Raw genomic sequence first — 22033 nt, forward strand, 5'->3', positions numbered from 1 at the left:
AACATGGGTGGTGGAACACGTAATAATGTAGATAACATGGGTGGTGGAACACGTAATAATGTAGATAACATGGGTGGTGGAACACGTAATAATGTCATTTATTTGGAACCGTTTTCCTGTATGTGGGTGGCACAAATATTCTCACTTCATCATATTGTTGTACTGTGCACATCCTCTGCCTTTTGAATTAGGGAAGGTCAAGGTCAAATATTTTTCCCAGAAGGATTGACTAATCCCAAACTTGCTAGGTGGTGATTTATCCCCAAAATATCTGACTATCTCCTCAGTTAAAGAAAAACTATACTGAATGCGCTACATATTCTGCGGTTAGGTTATCAAATAATGCCTGTATCATTTATTTTATCTGCTTACTTTGCAGCAGCTTTTAAATAAAGTGATTTACAGTTAGTTTAACACATACAAGCTCACAGAATGGGACCGCCGAGTGCTGAAGCACGTAAAAATCATCTGTCCTCGGTTGCAACACTCACTAGACTTCCGAACTGCCTCTGGAAGCAACATCAGCACAAGAACTGTTAGTCGGGAGCTTCATGAAATGTGTTTCTATGGCCGAACACATGTCTAAGATCACCAGTCGCAATGCTAAGCGTCGGCTGGAGTGACGTAAAGCTCGCCGCCATTAGACTCTGGAGCAGTGGAAATGGGTTCTCTGGAGTGATGAATCACACTTCACCATCTGGCAGTCCGACGGACGAATCTGGGTTTGGCGGATGTCAGGAGAACGCTACCTGCCCCAATGTATAGTGCCAACTGAGAAGTTTGGTGGAGGAGGAATAATGGTCTGGGGCTGTGTTTCATGGTTCGGGCCCCTTAGTTCCAGTGAAGGGAAATCTTAATGCTACAGCATAAAATGACATTCTAGACGATTCTGTGCTTCCAACTTTGTGGCAACAGTTTTATGAAGCCCCTTTCCTGCTTCAGCATGACAAGGCTCCCATGTACAAAGCGAGGCAACAAAATAGTTTGTTGAGATAAGTGTGGAAGAACTTGACTGGCCTGAAGAACCTGACCTCAATCCTATGGAACACCTTTGGGATGAATAGGGGCGCCGACTGCGAGCCAGGCCTAATCGCCCAACATCAGTGCACGACCTCCCTAATGCTCGTGGCTGAATGGAAGCAAGTTCTCACTGCTGTGTTCTAGCATCTAGTGGAAAGCCTTTTCCAGAAGAGTGGAGGCTGTTACAGCAGCAAAGGGGGGACCAACTCCATATTAAGGCCCATGATTTTGGAATGAGATGTTCGACGAGCAGCATATACTTTTGCCATGTCGTGTATATATCGTAAATAGGCCATCAATAAATAAATACATTAAAAAATATGTTTTTTAGGCCATATCGCCCAAACCTACTATGACCCATGCGGGCATCGAACCCACAACCCCATTTTTGCCAGCTCCGTGCTCCAACCAACTGAGCCATCGGACACACATAGAAGCCCACCATTCTATGTGCTAAATCCCCATCACTCTCTCCCTCTTGTTCTGGATGTGTCTCGTATCCAGGTGGTGCACCGTAACATGAATAATAAATGACCACATAGTGGGACACGGTGAAGGAAACGGAATCTGGGGGGAAAAAGCATGTTATGTATGCATTTCAACTTGGGCCTAGCCCTATGTGCAAGACGGGACATAGTTAACCTACTTTTGGAAATAAATCGAGAAGTTAGGGACTGCGAAGGACCCACGAGTCGGGATTGAGACAATTATTTCAGATTTTGAACTTGGACATGGATTTGGCAAAATTGCCTGTATTGTGTAATAGCTTTCTGCATTGACTGCAGTGGGGCTCACCTCAAACAACAATGAAAGGGATTCAGTTGAAATGTGTGTGTAGGGAAGGGCCTAGAGAGCGCCGGCATGGTGGGCTGACTGTCTGATGTAATCCCACCAGTCCACTGGGTGCGGTTTTACTGACTGAGCTGTGATAATCCCTGGCCTAATCCCATGGTCCTGACCCAGGAATAATCCAGCCCGTCTGGCTCTCTTTATTGCAATCTAGCCACACACACACGTACGCACAGGGATGACTGCAGACAGACATACAAATCCTGGTTATCAGGAATTTACTGCCAGAATCTCCAATTTGGGTGCAAAAAACAGCTACTGTGCCACTTCTATCTAGAGGGAAAGGCTGTGATTCTTACAGTTTAGACCAGTATTTCCCAGCCCTGGTCTTCAACCTGGAGACTGTCCAAACATCAGTTGGACACTTCCAAATGGGAACCTTTTGGCCTACTCATCCACTATCAAATGTATGATATTAAATGCCCACACCAGTAGAAGTGCACTTTTTTTGAGCTGAAAGACAACGGCCAGAGTTTACCCATTATGTTGCACATCGACGCAAGTCAATAAGTCATCATCAGTAAGTCAAAGTATGATATATTWGGGCTTGAAGTGCCAAATCCGAATGTGGGACTTCGGATGTTACCGTGAGTCTTAAATGTCTTTTCCTATGAGATGACGAGCACATTTATTTCAGCCTACGTTTCGTTTCAGGGTGGGTTTTATTTAAAATGTTACCAGCCACCAGCATGGCAATGTTTATTAATCAGAAACACCTGCTGCAAATGTCTTCCTATTCATGAGTAGTCTGAGCCAAACAGCTTTTCTCTGTAGCCTACACTTGGGTTTCCACTAGATAAAAACAGCCACAAAGTCAAAATTGGCTATATCATACAAATTGAACAAAAATGAGCTTGTTGGTCTTAATTAAAAGGTTAGGCTAAGGCTAGCGGTGTGGTTAAGGTTAAGGTGACAGTAAGGTTTAAAATATGATTTTGAGAAGAGAAAATGTATAAATAGTTGCCCTTACAAAAAATATTACTGCAGTCGACTGGTATTTGCAGCATACTGCAGTTATACTACACTCTGACTGCTATCTTTTTCGTATGGGTGGTTTTATGACTTTATGGCACGCCTGGGCGGCAGGTAGCCTAGCGGTTAAGAGCGTTGGGCCAGTAACCAAAAGGTTGCTAGTTCGAATCCCTGAGACGACTAGGGGAAAAATATGCTGATGTGCTCTTAAGCAAGGCACTTAACCCTAACCGTTCCTGTAAATTGATCTGGAGAAAAATGTCTGGTAAATTACTAAAATGTAAACGTAAATGTTTCACTTTTGCCGTTTTCTATCCCCAAACGAGGACAGAGAATGAGGATTCATCCCTGTGCTAAATTTAGAAGAGGTGTTTCTAAATTTAAAGGGTGGCCTTGTGCATTGCGAGTGTTTCACTTGACTTTGCTCTTAAAGCAGACTAATCACTGCAGAGCTGAATCCAGGATAGAACTAAAGGAAAACAACCAACATACCGACAAAGAGGCCTACACACTAAACACACTAAATATAGTAGATTATGCATGTCATACTAACATTTTATTGAGCAAATTTCCTTCCTTCTTAAAATGGCGTATTGCTTCATTTAAAAGTTGCCACAATAACTTAACGATCAGAAACAAAGCATGGAAAGCAGACAAAAAAAATGTATCGGCTTTTATCTGCTTTTCTCCCTCCCTAGTAGACCATCTCCCTAGCTGATTCAGACTCCAGGAAAGTCGTAAAACAGCAAGAGCCCAGACCATTGCTTCCTTCCCCTGCAGTCTGTCTGCCTGCTAGTCCCCTAAACCCCTTGCTCATCCAAAACCAGCCTCTGACCCTTTAACCCTTCCTGTCGAATGCCCCAGCCTCCCCTCACCTGACACACAGAACAACCATCCTCATAACCAATGATTCAGCTATGACACAACCATCCCCATTAACATTAGCGACTATAAATTAATGTTAGACCGATTGAAACAGCAGCATCCTCTTTAAATTTGGCCAAATTTGGCATGGTTGCATCAGCTGTCTTCTATGAAATCAGCCTTTGCACTTGAAATCGGCTTGCAACACTGGGAGCCTAAATGACCTTTTTGGACACCATGTGATTGGGCGAAGTCTTTATGGTGGTGAGGTGAAGCCTTCCGATGCTAACCGTAGCTAGTAGGCGCAACTGTTGCAGTCGGTGAGTGTAGTGTACAAGTGTAGCCTACCAGTCTGATCTATAGGTCTGAGTGCATTAGTCTATGGGGACCCAGATAGATGTGTTTTGTCCACCTAAGCAGTCCCCAAACCCTTTCTCTGTGTGTGTGTGTGTGTGTGTGTGTGTCCACAGAGAGGTGTGGGTGCTGTGAGAGGCATGTCCCAGTGACTTAAGTGGAGAGGAAATTATTAATTCAAGAGGCACTAGTCAAGTGTTTCTACTTCATAGGCCTACCTAGGCTACACTCACTCAACAAAGTGCTCTCTTTGCTCTCTTTTATAGTCAAGTAAGAGAACAAAACACCCTTTGGAGTGATGGCTCTTATAGGCCTATTTGTAGCAGAGACCGTAGAGAAAGCTTACTGAACAATCTCTGGTTGTAGTAGCAGTAGAATGTGAGGGACACGGAATCATGCACATCCATCCATATGAGAATATTCAGCCTCAAAGCTTATAGTAAATATAGCCTAGCACCCCCAAAAAAATCTAAGTTTGACAACACAAACATCTTCTAAGCCTAGTATGCCACTGTACTATACCGCAAAGGTACAACGTTCTCCTCTTGCTCAGTTTCCTGTTGTGAAAGCTTTGTTGACAGCTATACCRGACCAAGATATTCTGCTAACCCAGAGAACAAAGTCGTGGTCCACAGTGGCTTCCTCTCAATGCTTCATTTCGGATCGCAATCTTCCGATATCTAAGGCTTAGTTCCACACAGGCAAATCCAATTGATTAAGGCCATGTCTAGAACGTTCTAGCCAGCTCAATGTTAGTCCACCTGGGTCTGCTTGGGCCAGAATGTGCATAACTTTTCCAAAAGTGCCCCATTTCTCACTTCCTATGTTTTGATATCTTGCTGCATTATCCTCCATTTTCATCACAGCAACCCCCTGAGATGAGCGGTCTCATCAAACGCCCTATTTCTAGGGAGATAAACAATTCAGGCAGAGACATGTTGTTCTTCTACTACAGGACTGACTAATAAGGTGTTCAACAGGGCTACTGTTTTACTGTTTTGACTCCGAACCACAAACTAGGGACGATACCAGTATTGCGGTAATAGTAAGTATTGTGGCAAGGAAACAAAATACAAAGAGGATTTCTCTTCTTTAGGATAACAGTCCTAATGTTGGAAACAAACATAATTATGTTATCATCAAGTCACATTTATTTTCCAAGCAGACAATATTTTACATACAGCAGGTTAACGGACCGAAGAGTTAAGTCTACTTCGTGTTTTCATTTTTGCCTTGGGGGAAAATAAGTGATACTGGGATCATCCAGGCCCTAACATAAGTGTAGACTACATTGGAGGAAATGTTTTATTATTAGCCTAACCTTCATGCCACTGCATTAATAGCCACACAGGGCTCTGCATGCGACCATTATACTCACGTATGCACCCAAATATTTTGCTGTGTGACCTGGGTTCTCTTTTTTTAGCACTAGTGCCCTAGAAAGCTTTAATATCTCAAATATTTCTCATTGTTCTCCTAAATTTCTTTGTGTACGCCTACATTTTTCAACTTATGCACACGTGCTCCTTGTAAAAAAGGTCTTCGTAAAGCACCGTCACAATTGCTATAATGCAGCAGTCCACAAAACACATTCAGTTCGATACTGCGAAGGCCTGTTTTTCAGTATTTTGTTTAGTTGCCATCTGATCTCAAATGGATCAAAATAGGTGAACAATTTAAAAGAAAAGCCTTAATTTCAACATCGGCATAAGACAGGAAAGGTGTTTAAGTGCAGAAGGGCGCGGGCCCAAACGTCATAATGTTCATGTGCCTCCTTATAAACAGCAACAGTGGTGCATACATACACAACCTACTCAGAACAGCGAATCCAGCGCAAACGCTGCATTCTATCTGATCGCCAAGATATTCCAAAAGCATCATGCATGTTAGTCACTAGTGTTGACTGTTGCCTCATGAACAATACACTCCTGTCCAACACAAGGCTCAATCTTACAGGGAAAATGTCTTCCAAACCTGAACTCAAATCACCAAAAGTCTTGATCGATTGAGGCTTTTTGAGATCAGGACGCTGCAGGATAACGATGCCAATGTGCATTAGGCCTAACCGTATCAGCAAAGACACAAAAAGCACACAAAATCGTGTCCAAGTGTGACAGTAGTTCAGTTCATTATAAAAGATACATTCCTCACACACGATTACCTTTGCATGTTGTTTAGCCTATTGCAATTGTGTGTGATGGATATTTTATAATCAGTTACATTTTGGGTTTATAATTCCCTGCGCCACATAGGCCTATATAAAACAGTGGTGGCGTTAACGTTCATATTTAAAAGCAAGAAGTGTGACAGTAGAACATAGGTTAACCACTGCACTTACGCTGCTTTCTTTACGCAAAACAGTGAGTTTTCTACCTGACCCCTTAGCTGTGGCTGGTGGTTTATCAAGCCTCTGATCCAACTGTGCCTAGGCTAATACTTTTTTTAATTGATTTCACCTTTATTTAACCAGGTAGGCCAGTTGAGAACAAGTTCTCATTTACAACTGCGACCTGGCCAAGAAAAAGCAAAGCAGTGCGACACAAACAACACAGAGTTACACATGGCATAAACAAATGTACAGGCAATAACACAATAGAAAAAGTCTATACACAGTGTGTGCAAATGAAGTAAGGTTAGGGAGGTAAGGAAATAAATAGGCCGTAGTGGCGAAATAATTGTAATTTAGCAAGTAAACACTGGAGTGATAGATGCGCAGAAGATGAATGTGCAAGTAGAGATACTGGGGCTCAGAAGAAAAGAAAAAACATGGGGATGAGGTAGTTGGATGGGCTATTTACAGATGGGCTATGTACAGGTGCAATGATCTGTAAGCTGCTCTGATAGCTGATGCTTAAAGTTAGTGAGGGAGATATGAGTCTCCAGCTTCAGTTATTTTTGCAATTCGTTCCAGTTATTGGCAGCAGAGAACTGGAAGGAAAGGCGGCCAAAGGGGGAATTGGCTTTGGGGATGACCAGTGAAATATACCTGCTGGACCGCGTGCTACAGGTGGGTGCTGCTATGGTGACCAGTGAGCTGGGATAAGGTGGGGCTTTACCTAGCAAAGATTTATAGATGACCTCGAGCCAGTGGGTTTGGCGACGAATATGAAGCGAGGGCCAGCCAACGAGAGCATACAGGTCACAGTGGTGGGTGGTATATGGGGCTTTGGTGAAAGACAGATGGCACTGTGGATAGACTGCAAATGTACAGTCAATAACACAATAGAAAAATCTATGTACAGTGTGTGCAAATGTAGAAGAGTAGAGAGGTAAGGCAATAAATAGGCCATAAAGGTGAAATATTTACAATTTAGCATTAACACTGGAGTGATAGATGTGCAAGTAGAGATACTGGGGTGCAAAAGAGCAACAGGATAAATAACAATATGGGGATGAGGTAGTTGGGTGTGCTATTTACAGATTGGCTGTGTACAGGTACAGTGATCMGTAAGCTGCTCTAACAGCTGATGCTTAAAGTTAGAAAGAGAGATATAAGTCTCCAGCTTCAGTGATTTTTGCAATTCGTTCCAGTCATTGGCAGCAGAGAACTGGAAGGAAAGGCAGCCAAAGGAAGTGTTAGCACAGCAGGACTGGAACCAAAACTTGGTTCTATCTGCAAAAAGATGATCCGGAGATGATTGGCTTCAAAGTTCACAACCCTCATTGGTTTGAATGGTGTCAGCGATTTTGATATTGTATTCTTTTGAACTTAACAACATGAATTGGGATATTTAGAGTACTATATAGGCTAGGTAGAGAACATTGAACAGAACAAGGCTATGTCAATAACAACATTTTTACAAAAAGGCAGAATCCGATAGAACCTTATAGCTTCATAAACAACAGGTGTAGACTAACTGTGAATTGCTTCCTTTTGGGCCCTTCCCAACAATGTAAAAAATATAATGAGGAATAAATACAATGAGTAACGATAACTTGGCTAAATACACGGGGTACCAGTACCGATTTGATGTGCAGGAGTACGAGGTAATTGAGGTAGATCTGTACATTTAGGTAGGGATACAGTGACTAGGCAACGGGATAGATAATAACAGCAGCGTATGTGATGAGTCAAAAGAGTTCGTGCAAAAAGGGTCAATGCAGATAGTTAACAAATAGCTACCTGGACTAATTATTTAGCAGTCTTATAGCTTGGGGGTCAGGGTCCTGTTGTTCCAGACCTGGTGCATTGGTGCCGTGCGGTAGCAGAGAGAACAGTCTATGACTTGGGTGGCTGGAGTCTGACAATTTTTAGGGGCTTCGTCTGACACCGCCTTGTATAGACGTCCTGGATGGCAGGGAGCTCGGCCCCAATGATGTACTGGGCCGTACGCACTACCCTCTATAAAGACACTTGTCAGCTGGTCAGCGCATGCTCAGAGTACGCATTCTGGCCATTTCTCCTGTGTTGTATATGGTCACTCTCCACGGTTCGGAAACATAATCTTCAGTGCGCCATAAAATTGGTGACTTTACCTATGTTGCCATGTGCATAATAGCAAAGTTAACCAGCATACTGATTCCGTGAGCGCCAAGCCTCATGCAACAGAAAAATGTTGTATAAAGCAATTTCACAGAGTCAGCTGTTTTTAATCTTTGGACTGCTTTAATAAAGCCTTTACATTCTTTTTCCATTAGAACAGACTGGTATTACTTAGAATTTATTTAGTGTAGTTTACACTGTTCCAAACAGGCTGAAAAATTATATTGTAATTTAACAGCACCTATGTCACACATCATATGCACGCAGGTCTCGCTCCTATACTCTCCTTTTTCTTGATCTCCTTCTTATTATTACAATTATTATTATGATCATTATAATAAGTCATGTCATTATCATTAGCAGGCTTTGTATAGTATCCTTCAATAACCACCATTGAGCTGTAGGCCTAAGGGCGCGTCCTGTTTAGTCTTAATACCATAACTTACAGTAGCCTATATATTGAAATATAGGCCTAAGTTGCATCATTCCTTCATGCCATTACACAGCACACGAGACATTCATGCTCTGAAATGCAATCAAGCATTTTAGTTTTAAAATTAAATAACAAAGGGAGCTTTGAATAATTAGGCCAAAAAAGAAATAAACCACTATTCACGAATGCATGCAACTTTTTTAGTCTTACACACACACACACACACACACACACAACCAGTCAAAAGTTGGGACACACCTACTCATTCAAGGGTTTTCCTTTATTTTTACCATTTGCAAAAAAATATATATGATATTTGTACAATAATAGTGAAGACATGTAGTATGTAGTAACCAAATTTGTTAAACAAATCAAAATATATTTTATATTTCAAAATCTTCAAAGTAGCCACCCTTTGCCTTGATGACAGCTTTGCATACTCTTGGCGTTCTCTCAACCAGCTTCATGAGGTAGTCACCTGGAATGCTTTTCCAACCATCTTGAAGGAATTCCCAGATATTCTGAGCACTTGTTGGCTGCTTTTCCTTCACTCTGCGGTCCAACTAATCCCAAACCATCTCAATTGGGTTGAGGTCGGGTGATTGTGGAGGCCAGGTCATCTGATGCAGCACTCCATAACTCTCCTTCTTGGTCAAATAGCCCTTACACAGCCTGGAGGTGTGTTTTGGGTCATTGTCCTGTTGAAAAATAAATGATAGTCAGACTAAGCGCAAACCAGATGGGATGGCGTATCGCTGCAGAATGCTGTGGTAGCCATGCTGGTTAAGTGTGCTTTGAATTAAAAATAAAAATCACAGACCATCACCCCTCCTCCAAGCTTCACATGGGAATCATGCGGGGATCAGTTGTTGACCTACTCGGCGGTTGGAACCAATAATCTCAAATTTGGACTCATCAGACCAAAGGACAGATTTCACTGGTCTAATGTCCATTGCTCGTGTTTCTTGGCCAAAGCAAGTCTCTTCTTCTTATTGGTGTCATTTAGTAGTGGTTTCTTCGCAGCAAATCGACCATGAAGGCCTGATTCACGCAGTCTCCTCTGAACAGTTGATGTTGAGATGTGTCTGTAAATTGAAATCTGAAGCATTTTTTGGGGCTGCAATTTCTGAGGCTGGTAACTCTAATGAACTTATCCTCTGCAGCAGAGGTAACACTGGGTCTTCCTTTCCTGTGGCGGTCCTCATGAGAGCCAGTTTCATCATAGCGCTTGGTGGTTTTTGTGACTGCACTTGAAGAAACTTTCAAAGTTCTTGAAATGTTACGCATTGACTGACCTTCATGTCTTAAGGTAATGATGTAGTGTCATTTCTCTTTGCTTATTTAAGCTGTTCTTGCCATAATATGGACTTGTTCTTTTACCAAATAGGGCTATCTTCTGGATACCACCCCTACCTTGTCACAACACAACTGATTGGCTCAAACGCATTAAGGAAAGAAGTTATACAAATAAACCTTTAACAAGGCACAGCTGCTACTTGAAATGCATTCCAGGTGACTACCTCATGAAGCTGGTTGGGAGAATGTCAAGGTTGTCAGGTTGGTTGGGAGAATGTCAGGTTTTCCTACTTACAAAGCATGTAGAGGTCTGTAATTTTTATCATAGGTACACTTAAACTGTGAGACGGAATCTAAAACAAAAATCCAGAAAATCACATTGTATGATTTTTAAGTAATTAATTAGCATTTTATTGCATGACATAAGTATTTGATACATCAGAAAAGCAGAACTTAATATTTGGTACAGAAACCTTTGTTTGCAATTACAGAGATCATACATATTTATATATAAACAAAATATATATATTTTTTTAAATCGGCAAAATCGGTGTCCAAAAATACCGATTTCCGATTGTTATGAAAACTTGAAATCGGCCCTAATTAAATCGGCCATTCCGATTAATCGGTCGACCTCTAGCCATGACATCATTTTCTGGAATTTTCCAAGCTGTTTAAAGGCACAGTCAACTTAGTGTATGTAAACTTCTGACCCACTGGAATTGTGATACAGTGAATTAATCGGTCTGTAAACAATTGTTGGAAAAATTACTTGTATCATGCACAAAATAGATGTCCTAACAGACTTGCCAAAAAAAAGAAATATATATATATATATATATGAACAGTCAGACTAAGTCAGTCAGACTATATATATATATATAGTTAGAACAGACTGTCTGGTAAACTTATTTATTCAGTGTTGTTTACACTATTCCAAATGGTCAGAAAAAGTTATAAATATTGTAATCTAACAGCAACTGTTTGGCACACATAATACTCACGCAATGCTTGCTCCTATACCCTCTTTTTTCTTGAGCTTTAGTAGTTTCCACAACTAAGTCAAATGTTTTCCATAGATCTGACTTCCCCCTTCCCCTCCTGAGCAACCAGTAAACATTTGCCTGTTTCAAGGTTCTTTTTCACATCCTCCGCATCCATTTTGCCTTCACGTGTTACTGTGTTCGGAGTTTGTAATAACCAATTTATTGATGTGATTATGATGGGCTGTATGTCAGGCCCTATTGGTCACATGCATGCGATGCTTACATGTTACACGTAAAGAGAGCAAGGGTTGAGGGAAAAGGGAATGTTATTCCTTAAAAAATTTGGGATTTCGGTAACAGAACTTCTCAGTCAGAAAAAAGTAAGAAAGTAAACGTCTGAAATGATGTTGCAGCTTTAGCACAGGCATGAAAACTGGTGAGGGCCCAAAAAGGTGACACTTTTTAGTTGTTGCACTGAAACATGAAAAACAAAAACAATATTTGGGCTACACTGCACATTATTACATTGTACACATTCTGCCTGTGGACATCTGTTCTACAATGTGCCAGCAAAAGTGAGAAAGAGYGAAAGTGTGTGGTGTTCCTTTCACCTCTATAGTGGCATCCAGCTTAAGCCAGGCCCAGCTACAGCTACACTTGATCCCTGAATCCACTTGTTTAAGAAGCAATACCTCATTTTCCCTTAATTCTCTCATTCTGAAAATTAACCACATACTGTAGAGGGAAAACATTAGTTAACAGATAGTGGTTAGTTCGTTAGCTAGTTAACATTTCACACAGATTGCCAGGGTCCAGTAAGCAACTAACGAGTTATAACTTGAGGAAGGTCAAGGAGTCGTATACCAGTTAATACTATAGTGAATTGGTTAGGTTGCTAATGTCAGCTAATCTGATGTTGTAACGTTAGCAAGCTAACGTTGGCTGTCTGACTTTATTAGCAAGCTAATTTTCACACCATAAACTCAATTATTTGATCAGATGAGTTGGTTAATGTTGCTCAACAATTCTCTAGCTAGCTATCGTAGAATTTGATCCAGCTAGCAAGATACTTAACAATGCTAACAATTCTTGTTCCACCACACTTGCTCCCTCATTTAAACTTTCCAAATGCCAGTTGTTTTTCGGTTACAGCTCATGAAGTACAGTTCATCACCTTTTCACCCCGGTCTCCATGGTCAGGCTTCTCACCTAACTTTACCTCTTCGTTATCGTTCAGGGGACGCGCTGCTGTAACTGGTAAGATGCCTTTCCAGAGCTCGCGCTGATGCTGTAACTAGTAAATTGGTTGTCTGCGCTGCATTCTGTTATGTGAACGATTGGCTGAGCCTTGGATACAGCCAGTAGTGATCCAACCCCCCCCCAAACTTTTCTCATCAGATCTACACAAATCACGTAGGTCACCTATTTTGGTTTCAAAACTCACTGTAATTTTAACACAGTGACCATCAGGCTCTGAGTCACTTGTGTCTTACTTATTTAATCAAACAGTGTGCTTAAAGCATCAGACAAGCTCAGTGCATATGTAGTTGATTTTATTCAAACACATAGGGTGTGTGTCTATATATGTAAAAAATAAGGTTAAACATTTTGACCAATCGATTAGTCGAAAGAACGACTCTCGGTCGACAAAGATTTTTTGGTTGTTGTTGGGGACAGCCCTAAAACTCCTCAATGCCATCGGATGAATCCCGGAACATATTCCAATCTGTGCTAGCGAAACAGTCCTGTACCTTTGCATCCGCTTCATCGGACCACTTCCGTATTGAGGGTTTCACTGGTACTTCCCGTTTGAGATTTTGCTTGTAAGCAGGAGGATAGTGTTATGGTCAGATTTGTCAAATGGAGGGCGAGGGATAGTTTTGTARGGGTCTCTGTGTGTGGAGTAAAGGTGATCGAGAGTTTTTTCGTCTTTAGCTGCACAGGTGACATGCTGGTAGAAATTAGGTTAAAGGATTTCAGTTTTCCTGCATTAAAGTCACTGGCCACTAGAAGCGTTGCCGCTGGGTGAGCATGTTCTCATTGAGTGCGGTCTTCGTGCCAGCATTGGTTTGTGGTGGTAAAGAGACAGCTACGAAAAATATGAAAACTCTTGGTAAATAGCATAGCTCATGATGAACTGTAGACCACACTAACTCAGGCAAGCAGAACCTTGAGACATCCTTAATATTAGAGATCACTCACCAGTTGTTAACAAAGAGAAACCACCCCCCCTCAGCTTCCACGACACAGATGTTTTGTCCTGCCAGGGGTATAGAAAAACCAGCTAGATATATATTTACCAATATTACAGTTATTCAGAAAAGCTTGATAGGATAGTCTCAAACAGCGCTCATCCAGTTTATTCTCCAGTGATTGTACATTTGCCAATAGAACGGAGGGTAGAAGCGATTTATCCACTTTCCGACGTAGTCTCTTTAGGTGGATATCCCGCACACAGGCCTCTATAGCGGCCTCTGTTGCTCCTCATGGTATTTGATTCACATAGTGTGAGAGATTTAGGCTACTTAAAGCTGCAATATGTAACTTTTTGGTGCGACCCGACAAAATCCTATAGAAATGTGAGTTATAGATCTGTCATTCTCATTGAAAGCAAGTCTAAGAAGTGGTAGATCTAGAAATCCAAAATTGATGGTGTTAAGAGATAGATGGGAGGGGTTGAATGGAGCTGAAGGGTGGGACTAATAACAACAAGATAACCATTGTAAAACATACGGGGTTTGTAAAATGTATAAAGGTTCAGAAATTTTGTGAAATAGCACAGTTACAAATATAAATCAATCTGGATGGACATCAGAAATAGAGGAAGGACTAAAAACAAAAAATATAACTATTGTGAAATAGATTGTCTGTAAAATATGTATATTATGTATACACTGAAGATAGAAGCCTAAGTGTTATTGTTTATTAGTTTACTCCAATTGGGGGAGGGGTGGTAGGGTTTGCAGTGAATAATAAAGGTAATATTCATTTTTTATTTTATATATATATTATATACAACACAACACACAACACACACACACACACACACACACACACACACACACACACAACACACACACACACACACACACACACACACACACACACACACACACACACACACACACACACACACACACACACAACACACACACACACACACACACACACACGCGTGTATGTATGCATATGGATATATATATTTACCCCAAAATATATGGGGGATTGGAAATGATGCAGACAATTACATTGATGGAAGCAACAATCTTTCCGCAATATTAAGCTGATCCACCCTAAAAATTTTTTTAAAGAAGTGGTAGATCTTATATGTGTGTAATTTCTACGCTTCACATTAAGTTTTGTTTTTGTGTATTTTACTCTTTGAACTATTAGAATTTTAGCCAACAGTGCATCTTTAAAGGGGCATTTTACAATTTGTTTCATTTAAAGGGCTGTCGCTGGGCAATACGGACTTTCAGCTCCCTCCAAAGATTTCTATTGGGTCAGGTCTGGAGATGGCTAGGCCACTCCAGGACCTTGAGATACTTCTTACGGAGCACTCCTTAGTTGCCCTGGCTGTGTGTTTCGGGTCGTTGTCATGCTGGAAGACCAGCCACGACCCATCATCAATGCTCTTACTGAGGAAGGAGGTTGTTGGCTAGATCTCGCATAACATGGCCCCATCCATCCTCCCCTCAATACGGTGCAGTCGTCCTGTCCCCTTTGCAGAAAAGCATCCCAAGAATTATGTTTCCACCTCCATGCTTCACGGTTGGGATGGTGTTCTTGGGGTTGTACTCATCCTTCTTCTTACTCCAAACACGGCGAGTGGAGTTAGCCCAAAAGCTCTATTTTTGAATCATCAGACCACATGATCTCCCATTCCTCCTCTGGATCATCCAGATGGTCATTGGCAAACTTCAGACGGGCTGGACATGCGCTGCTTGAGCAGGGGAACCTTGTGTGCGCTGCAGGATTTTAATCCATGACGGCGTAGTGTGTACTAATGGTTTTTTTTGAGACTGTGGTCCCAGCTCTCTTCAGGTCATTGACCAGGTCCTGCCGTGTAGTTCTGGGCTGATCCCTCACCTTCCTCATGATCATTGATGCCCCACGAGGTGAGATCTTGCATGGAGCCCAGACCGAGGGTGATTGACCATCATCTTGAACTTCTTCTATTTCTTCTATTTTCTAATAATGCGCCAAAGTTGTTGCCTTCTCACCAAGCTGCTTGCCTATTGTCCTGTAGCCCATCCCAGCCTTGTGCAGGTCTACAATTTATCCTTGATGTCCTTACACAGCTCTCTGGTCTTGGCCATTGTGGAGAGGTTGGAGTCTGTTTGATTGAGTGTGGTGGACAGGTGCTTTTATACAGGTAACGAGTTCAAACAGGTGCAGTTAATACAGGTAATGAGGTGGAGAACAGGAGGCTTCTTAAAGAAAAACTAACAGGTCTGTGAGAGCCGGAATTCTTACTGGTTGGTAGGTGATCAAATACTTATGCTTGCAATAAAATGCTAATTAATTACTTAAAAACCATACAATAGTGATTTTCGGGATTTTGTTTTTAGATTCCGTTCTCACAGTTGAAGTGTACCTATGATAAAAATTACAGACCTCTACATGCTTTGTAAGTAGGAAAACCTGCAAAATCGGCAGTGTATCAAATACTTGTTCTCCCCACTGTATATGTCCATCCACCCTCAAAATATCATCATAAAATTAAAACAGCTAAACCACAATGCATTTTAGTGGTACGCTAGATCCTCCCACTTGTTCCCATCGGCTTTGGGTTTAATCTACGCTCATAATAAGTAGGCCCACATTGATCGCCGATTGCCAATCCTCTTCTTCCTGTCACGTTTGCACCTTATAACATCAATCTGAGCAGAGCTCTCGACTCAGTGGATTTCACCTAATTCTCTAACGTCCTGTTTCATTCTCTGTAGTTGAAACAGACACCGAATTACAATTACATTTAACTGAGTCACCCTCTACAGCTCAAGCAAACCAGCTCATAAGGGTACATGCGCGCCAAATGCCATCAACTCTACTTCATCAAGGGTGGGTAGCTCAGACTGTCCGAACGACTTGCCAGGAGCCTCAGCGATAAGAAGCCCAACGTCCTTGATGGAATGACGCCAGCAAGGCAAGCAAATAAGTGAGGAGGATGTCTGGGTATTCTCCCATTCCACAGATTGAGCAAGAAGAAGTTTGCGCTCTCACTTGAGGGTGCACTGCTTCACGAGTCATCGCGGGGAGAGATAAGGACAGTCTGTCTGTCCCCATTCATGGCATATTAATACTCTGCCTGTGTCCTGAGGGAGTCTGCTGTGACAAGAATACTCTGAATGCCCCTCTTCATGGTGGCTCAAGTAGGCCATGCCAAGGGCTGAGAGGACTACTCTCCCTCACCCCCAACACAGACCACGGATTATACATCCTCAACACCACATGCGTCACCCACAATCCTCTGGATTTCCCTTTGTAGGGCTAATACGACTCCTAGTATGCTCTGTGACTGTGTTCACTCACCTCATTCATATGAGACAGTAAATCGGGCCAAATGGAGGGGAGGATCCAGGACTAGCGCCAAGGCATAATGTGCAGAGCAACCTTAGTGTCCGTCAGCCGAAGCTTGCGTGAGCACGATCATGTCCGGTTCGAAGGACCAAGCACAAACTCATCCCAGTGAGTGAACGAACATGTTGACTCAGTCAGGCTGTGTAGGCAGGCTGCTCCTTCTTTGTTGTGAGGTTTCACACAGAGCTCACCAGGGGCCTCTCCAGTCTGCCCACATCACACAGAGGAGAGGATGTGGCGGCACTAGGCAGCAGCCTTCCTCCAAAGCCACTGTGACCTGTGAGCGTGGTGTAGGGCCAAGAGGAGAGCTGAAAGCCGCAAAACCCACACTCACTCACTCTACCAGCCCAATGTAGAGGCAGCGGGCTGCCATGCATTGCCCTGCACACAAAACTATAACAGAAGGTTCAGTAGAGTAGAGTGAACTTGGCTGCTGTTGTGTTTGGCTTTGAAACCAGATTCCAACAACCATGTTTTCCACTCAGTTTAAACCTGTGTGATGTGGGCAGACTGTAGAGGCCCCTGGTGAGCTCTGTGAGAAACCTCACAACAAAGAAGGAGCAGCCTGCCTGCACAGCCTGACAGTCAACATGTTGTTGAACTTCTTTAAATTGATTGATCATAGTGACGTAAAACAATGTAACAGTGAGTTTTAAAAGCATGATACTTCCACCCAGCCTAAATAATTAGACCGCCATTGATTTAAAAAAAAGAATAATTCTCCCAGATTTTAAAATACAGGCATATGATTTTCAATTTCATTTGCATTGATGATTGATTAGAGGAACAATAGAGTGCAGAGACCCAGGCGGCAGGTAGACTAGTCGTTAGAGCGTTGGGCCAGTAACCGAAAGGTTGCTGGATCGAATCCCCGAGCTGACAAGGTAAAAATCTGTCGTTCTGCCCCTGAGCAAGGGGGTTAGCCCACTGTTCCCTGAAGACGTGGATGTCGATTATGGCAGACCCCGCACCTCTCTGATTCAGAGGGGTTGGGTTAAATGCGTAAGACACATTTCAGTTGAATGCGTTAGCGACCTGAGGGCCGCTAGCAAGTTGGAAATATTTTTGAAATATTTCACCCGTCTACCCAGTGCACCAAATCAAGTATACATTATATTTTCAAAGAACTAGCCCCAACCGTAAGCTCCAGGCTTATGTGACTGGAAAAACTGCCCAACCTCTGCTGAAACCATGACACTCCCTTAGCTATGCACAATAAGAAACCCATCCCGGGCTCATTAAAGAACCAGAGCTACTCTACACCCTCTCTGTGACATCAGTATTTGATATTTTTTTTACATAGGGCAGAAGAGATGACACCAAATAACTTTTCCACTGAAATCAGTGGACGCCTAACTTGGCGGCAGTCAACCGACCTAGGTGAGATGGGCGACCCACCATAGTTAATGGTTGAAGAACACTGTAGACATAAACCTACATACCATACTAGAAACCCCCKTCTAGCCAGTTATTGTGTGACTTGTTAAGACTCAGCATGCTTCAGTTCGGCTTGCGCTTAGCTGAACTCGGCTAGCCGAATGAGCATGCTCACATTCTCCATTAAAACACCGTCGCTTGAAAAACAAGAAAAAAAGCATCATTAGTACCATTTTCAATTTTGAGACACCGTAGCCAGTATACACTTCCTCAAAACAGACAGAATTAATCTGTCATAAATTTTGATGTTTTTGCCGAGGAGATCTTAGTTACACAATTTTACATCTAACTAAGATGTTTGGGGCAGTTTCTCTACGAAAAATGTGCATGATAAATTGTCATCTCTCGTTGAATGACAAGACTTTTTTGAAGAATCCCTACTGTTGACCAATCACCGACAAAGGGGCGTAGACTTCAGCTCACCGAATTGTGCCCGAACAGCTGAAAAAAAACCTCACCGAAGTCCAAAACAAACAAAAACGTCTCAAAATGTCATTATAATATATGCACAAACTCTTCCGAACTGTTTTGGCTGGGAAGCATGCGAACACCTTTAGTCCATAAGCGAGTTCATGTCAGTGATTTGGGTCCCCGTTGTGACAACAGAAAAATTCTGGAGCAAGCATGCAGGTTGACAGTGCATGTTGTAGTAGTGAAGATGGGCCTAATGAATGAAAATAGCTCCACTGTAGTGTCAAACTGTCACTCAAGGTGAACTTTTTTAATGAGCTGCTATGGGCAATTCCACAATAACGGAACTCCGCTAAGAACAGGGATTTGACAAGGTTTTTTGAGGTTTTCCGTTAAAACGATAAGAAAAATTTATAAAATTCCACATTAATTCACAATGCCGCTGCAAGCAACGGTTTGGGTGTCATAGTGCATCCCTTTCAGATAGTTAAGCATTGTACCTGTACTACCATTACTGTACCTCAATTCCACCTCGCAAAGTTTACATTTCCTTCTCACTAGGCTTGGGCGGTATACCGTAGACTGAGGTATTTGGAAAAAGCCATGGGACTGTTGAAACTATTTCTTTTAATTTGTTTCATTTAAGAAAATACCTGCAGTAAACTTGTGCAATACATTAGGATATAAAGAAAATGTATATCCTAATGTATTGCACAAGTTGGTCCCCAGTCACATGGTGTTTGTTTACAAGCACACAAAGATGAGACGGGAGCCTTGTGAATCACTCACTGTCGTGCAGCACACGCCAGGTGATCAAATCAAATGTTATTTGAACGACAGATTTTTACCTTCTCAGCTCGGGGATTCGATCTAGCAACCTTTCGGTTACTGGCCCAACGCTCTAACCACTAGGCTACCTGCCGTATACAGGGGGGTACCGGTACAGAGTCAATGTGCGGGGGCACAGGTTAGTCGAGGTAATATGTACATGTAGGTAGAGTTAAAGTGACTATGCATAGATAACCAGAGAGTAGTGTAAAAGAGGGGGTGGGGGGACGACGACAATGCAAATAGCCTGGGTAGCCATTTGATTAGCTGTTCAGGAGTCATATGGCTTGGGGGTAGAAGCTGTTAAGATGCCTTTTGGACCTAGACGTGGCGCCCCGGTACCACTTGCCATGCGGTAGCAGAGAGAATAGTCTATGACTAAGGTAGCTGGAGTATTTGACCATTTTTTGGGCCTTTCTCTGACACCGCCTTGTATAGAAGGTCCTGGATGGCAGGATGCCTGGCCCCYGTGATGTATTAGGCCGTACACACTACCCTCTGTAGTGCCTTGCGGTCGGAGGCTGAACAGTTGCTATACCAGGCATTGATGCAACCAGTCAGGATGCTCTTGATGGTGCAACTGTAGAACTTAAGGATCTGAGGACCTAAGCCAAATCTAAGTACAGTATGGAATTAACAATTAAATGTTTGCCAGCTAGATATCTTATAACTATTAAGTTAAAATCTGCAGTTGTGCATTTGGCTTGCTAATTTAGTAGCTAGTTCGCTGTCTAGCTAAGGGGTTAGCTTCTTCCAAAATCAAGCATTCGCTTGGTAACAGCAGAGAATATCAGCAAACTGTGAGTAGCATTTTTTTTGTTACTTTTATACTTGTATAGTTTAGTTCAGAAACTGCACAAGATGTTCACAATGCGTTCATTAGCATTCTCTATGAGGATTCCTTAGTACTGGTTAACATTTGGTTGGCAATCTGGTAATTTGCGTTTTTTGGGGCTTTGAATATTAGTACATTTTAAATAAATACCTGCAGTCAACTTGTGCACTAGATAATCGATAAAGCAGATCGTGATCATCATTTCGCCCATTAGATAATTTTTAATTATGAAGCTTTTTCCATTATGAAGCTTATTGGTACTAGTTTCCCAAAACAGTGGTTTGAGCAAGTCACGTGTGTTTGTTTACAAAAGAAGCACAACGAGCAAAATGGGAGGTGAGTCATCTCTGCAGCACAATTTAAGTGAGGTGATCAATTCACTACTAAATGTTTACCAGCTATATATACACAGTTGAAGTCGGAAGTTTAAATACATCTTAGCCGAATACATTTAAACTCAGTTTTTCACAATTCCTGACATTTAATCCTAGTAAAAATCCCCCGTCTTAGGTCAGTTAGGATCACCACTTTATTTTAAGAATGTGAAATGTCAGAATAATAGTAGAGAGAATGATTTATTTCAGCGTTTATTTCTTTCATCACATTCCCAGTGGGTCAGAAGTTTACATACACTCAATTAGTATTTGGTAGCATTCCCTTTAAATTGTTTAACTTGGGTCAAATGTTTCAGGTAGCCTTCCACAAGCTTCCCACAATAAGTTGGGTTAATTTTTGGCACATTCCTCCTGACAGAGCTGGTGTAACTGAGTCAGGTTTGTAGGCTTCCTTGCTCACACACGCTTTTTCAGTTTTGCCCACACATTTTCTATAGGATTGAGGTCAGGGCTTTGTGGGGGCCACTCCAATACCTTGACTTTGTTGTACTATAGCCATTTTGCCACAACGTTGGAAGTATGCTTGGGGTCATTGTCCATTTGGAAGACCCATTTGCGACCAAGCTTTAACTTCCTGACTGACGTCTTGAGGTGTTGCTTCAATATATCCACATAATTTTCCATCCTCATGATGCCATCTATTTTGTGACGTGCACCAGTCTTTCCTGCAGCAAAGCACCCTCACAACATGATGCTGCCACCCCCGTGCTTCAAGGTAGGGATGGTGTTCTTCGGCTTGCAAGCCTCCCCCTTTTTCCTCCAAACATAATGATGGTCAATATGGCCAAACAGTTCTATTTTTGTTTCATCAGACCAGAGGACATTTCTCCAAAAAGTACGATCTTTGTTCCCATGTGCAGTTGCAAACCGTAGTCTGGCTTTATGGCAGTTTTGAAGCAGTGGCTTCTTCCTTGCTGAGTGACCTTTCAGGTTATGTCGATATAGGACTCGTTTTACTGTGGATATAGATACTTTTGTACCTGTTTCCTCCAGCATCTTCACAAGGTCCTTTAATGTTGTTCTGGGTTTGATTTGCACTTTTCACACCAAAGTACGTTCATCTCTAGGAGACAGAACGAGTCTCCTTCCTTTATGACGGCTGCGTGGTCCCATGGTGTTTATACTTGCGTACTATTGTTTGTACAGATGAACGTGGTACCTTCAAACGTTTGGAAATTGCTCCCAAGGAGGAACCAGACGTGTGGAGGTCTAAAGTCATGGCTGATTTCTTTTGATTTTCCCATGATGTCAAGCAAAGTGGCACTGAGTTTGAAGGTAGGCTTGAAA

General features: G+C 42.2%; 1 protein-coding gene across 4 annotated transcripts in view; it reads right to left on the bottom strand.

Moving 5' to 3' along the window:
- The window catches only part of LOC111970430 (receptor-type tyrosine-protein phosphatase alpha), a 57642-nt gene that overhangs the window by 24364 nt on the left and 11245 nt on the right, over positions 1-22033 (bottom strand). The window lies entirely within an intron of this gene.

The sequence above is a fragment of the Salvelinus sp. IW2-2015 genome, linkage group LG11 (assembly GCF_002910315.2).
Source record: "Salvelinus sp. IW2-2015 linkage group LG11, ASM291031v2, whole genome shotgun sequence".
In the NCBI taxonomy this organism is placed as follows: Eukaryota; Metazoa; Chordata; class Actinopteri; order Salmoniformes; family Salmonidae; genus Salvelinus; species Salvelinus sp. IW2-2015.